The 4,073-nt window shown below is 41.0% G+C and overlaps 1 pseudogene across 1 annotated transcript; it reads left to right on the top strand.

The window, feature by feature from the left end:
* The first annotated feature begins 3,271 nt into the window (after positions 1-3,271).
* LOC308422114 (protein CDV3-like) lies at positions 3,272-3,816 on the top strand (annotated as a pseudogene). Its single transcript has one exon. The product of its transcript is annotated as a protein CDV3-like (transcript).
* Positions 3,817-4,073: the final 257 nt, after the last annotated feature.

The raw sequence follows: 4,073 nt of genomic DNA, 5'->3' as shown, positions 1-4,073 counted from the left end.
GTTCTGGAAGCTGCAGATTAGGGATTAAGGCACTGACACACTTGAATCACAGTGAAGTCTCCTCCATAGTGCAGACCAACTACTCCTTGAATTTATACATGGAAGGAAGATGATAAATCAGTTCTCCACCCTTCTCCCAGATGGCTGCTGATCTCAGAAGGGCTCCACTGTCCTGAGCTGGTTACTCCCAAAGTTCCTGTCTCCAAATACTCTCTTAATCCCTTTCACACTGGGAGTTACATTTCAACATATGAATTTCAGAGGAACACAAACTTTCATAGCATAGAGGACAGTCTATAATCAACTGTAAATCATTTAAAAATAAGAGTGAAGCCAGGTATCATGACCCATGTTGTAATCCAGAAGGATCTCAAAAGTTTAAATGGGAAATGTAAATCAAAGGCATGTTTTAATTAATGAAACCCTGAAGAATTTATTTATCATCAGAAAAATATAACACATACATACACACACTATATATATATGTATACACACACACACACACACACACACACACACACACACACACACACACACACACATATATATATATATATATATATATATATATATATATATATATATATATATTATTAGCTCCCCAACAGAGCTAATTCTAAAATAAATACTCATGGGAAGTCTAGAAACAAATTCAGAAAGAAGCTGCTGGGCTGCTAGATGTTGTGACAGCTCTTACAACGCTACTTATAAGGAGCACAGATTAATACCATATTGAGGGGAACTTCACACTCATTAGAATAGCTAAATTTAAAACACTGGCAATAACTATCAGCACTGGGCATGTTAACACACATCCTATCTCCCAAGTTTCACCTCTCATGTGCAAAGTTACGGTTTGATCTTCAGAATAATAAACAAAATTGTAAATAAGTAGAAAACAATATTGGTATTTATGGAGCAACTCAAGTTTCATCTATTTTGAGTGGGAAGGCTACCACTTTGAAAACATGAGAGGACCCATTTATAAAATTAAAAATTTACAGGCTCCAGTGATGCATCTTCTGGGAAAATGCAACAGACATTCACAGAAAAACTTGTAGAAATGTTTGAAAATCCCAAAATGGAAGCAACTTGATGACCCAGCTGCAGAGAGACAAACAGAATACTAAAGTACTTTACTCCTTCACAGGAGAAACTCATGAAAGACTGGGGCAGATGACAAAAGAAATGCAAAAGACATTATGTTAAGGGATTAAACACAAAGTTTTGACTTCACTTATGTGAGGCCCAAGGATGCCCAATGTGTCCCACTCTGCATGGCTCCTGGTACCTGGTGCCATAAGCAAATGAAGAAGAAAGACACACAGAGAGACACAGCAAACCTGTACTTCTTTGGGCTGGCCTCTCTGACTCTCAGAACTCCAGAAACTTAGCATGTTTATTACATACAGTTGAACAGAGGGGCAGGGATTTTACATAGAGCTGAACAGGAGGCGGGTTTACCTAACCTCCACAGAGCTAGTCCCACAGGGAAGCCAGTCTCCGTGGGATACAATGCTATGGTGGATATTTCCTTCACACACCCACTGTCAACATTTGCACTCAGAACTTGCCATCCCCTAGGAGCCTCATTTGGGGAAGGCTTTGACATTCTCACAGAACCCCTGGAGGTACTGGAGTCATTGTCAACAATGGTATTTCCTCAGGGCTTCACTTGATTTCTTCAGCAAAGCCAATTAAGATTGATGCAAATCAGACAAGCAGTTAGCTCTTCTCATTGGAATGGAGTAAAGTAGGACACTTAGAAAATTCTAGCAAAACTGCTCTGTGTGAATTTACATTTAAATGTGAATTACATTAGGCAAAACTTGACCTATCTTTTGAAGATATGTCCTCAATAAATAAACATCTACTTGTACTAAATAACAATTAAAATTTTCAAGCAAGCTTGTTATAGCCCCTTGAAGAGCGAGACTTCTGCAACTTACAAAAATCTTTGGTTATTGTTGTTATTGTGTTTGAAGACAGGGTCTCACTATGTGGTCCTGGCTGTCCTGAAACTATCTCTGTAGAACAGATTGGCTTTGAACTCACAGAAATCTGCCAGTCTTCTGCCTCCCAAGTGCTGGGATTACTGGAGCACATGACCAGTGCCCAGCTACTGAAATCTTTTAACCTACACTGCAATTGATAGCATTTAGAAGTGGATGCAGCCAAGCTTTATGCATTTCATTCCCTAAATTGAAATTAATGTCCAGGTGGTTCTCAGTGTGGCACAAGTCAATATTTTTATGTGCAATTTCATTGTTAGTATCAAATTCACCACTATACCTTTTCAGTAAAAGCTCACGCTTACATTAGGAACTAGGAATTACTCTGTCTACTGTCTCCAGTTCTGTTCCCTGGTAGAGACACCCGAAAATCCTCAAAACAACACCATTAATCCAACTCTAATAAAATCCTTAATTCCTTTGTTTTACTGACTGTTCTAGAGTATGCAGGCAACTCAGTCTGGGCCATCAGAATCTGTTTCCAAAGATCATATCTTTTCTTTTAAAATTGGAGAAAAAGGTATTTTCTCTTTTTGTCTATTTCCTAGATGAATGTTTCTGGGGGTTTCTAGAAGTATTCTACTCTAGCTGCAAAGTTTGTGACTTAAGACAAGGGAAACAGCAGAAGAAGGGGACTTCTGAGCTTCACTGAAAGCAGTTACAGCTGATCCTTGCCTTATTATATGCAGCCAGCATTGACAAATAACAAAACCAGACAAAGATACAGAAAAGGAAGCACCGGGCCAACATCTCTCATGAAAATTAACTTAAGAATTCACAGCAAAGCATTGCATCTATCTGAACAGTCAGTAAGAATTGGAGAGTATAACAAAGAAAATTTCATTTCAGGTGTACAAAGCTGGTTCAGAAATCAACGCTATCCATCATACCAACACACTGAAGAAGAAAATTAATGTACTGGCATACAAGAAAGAACTTGACAATATCCAACACTTATTTATTATTTTAAAAAAAAAAACTATCAAAGGGGGCTGGGGAGATAGCTCTGCCAGTCAAGTAGCTTACAAGCCAGAGGACCTGAATCAAGTGTAGGGGATGGGGGTCACCTGAGGCCTCAACTCTTCACAGAAGATATCTATAGGCAACTGAGTAAAGCTGGGGGCAGAGAGGTGTCTCTCTCTAGTATAGAACACAGCCATTGCTTGTCCAGTGCCAAACAATCAGTCCTGAAAACATATGGCAGGGTGGGGTGTGGGGGGTGTGGGGGGAAGGGCAATGGAGGGAGCCTGTGGGCCGGCAAGGCCATAATGAAGGATGAAAACGAGTGGAAAGAATTTGAGCAACGAGAGGTTGATTCCAGCAGATTGAGAGTTCAGGCAATGAAAATAAGTGGAAAGGAAGCTGATGAGAATGAAGAGAGAGAAGATCCAGGAGATAATTGGGAAGAAGGTGGCGGTGGAAATGGAGCAGAAAAATCTTCAGGTCCCTGGAATGAAACCGCTCTGCTACAAGTGCCTCCTGCTCCAGTAACAGTGACAGAAACCCAGAGCCACCAATGCCTAGTGCTGCCCATAGGCCTCCTGGGGTGAGGCTAACCACGCCAAGGAAAACCCTGTAAGGACTGCCAGAAATATACAGTGACACATGGTCCCCATCCCTGCAGTCCCCTGCCACGCATGTAGAGAGCCGGAAGGATAAAGAAATGGAGAAGAACTTGGAAGTAGTAAAGCACAAAAATAAAGGTAGGGAGGAGGTTTCAAAAAGCATGGCCCTTAAACTTCAGCTAGACAAGCAGCATGCTGTGCTTGAAAATCACAAGTACAGTCCCACAGGGTTCAGTTAAGGAAAGGGCTTTGCTAAGCCTTCCAAGAGGAGAACACAGATAACCACCAAGAACAGCCATTCGGCGTTTTGATTTGTGGATCTACGGCGACTGACTGAAGACCTCGAGTCCCTGTTGCACTATGAGTTCAAGGGTCACAGCTGAGCTTGACATATGTGTTTAAGGTAGGGGTGTTTTCATTGTCTTAAATATTTGTGAATTAGATCCAACAGTGTTTCCAGAGTTGCTCTGCGTATGAAACCAAGCCTGCAGTCGGT

This window comes from Micromys minutus (genome assembly GCF_963924665.1).
Source record: "Micromys minutus genome assembly, chromosome: 6".
NCBI lineage: Eukaryota > Metazoa > Chordata > Mammalia > Rodentia > Muridae > Micromys > Micromys minutus.
This window is presented reverse-complemented; position numbering and strand designations above follow the sequence as displayed.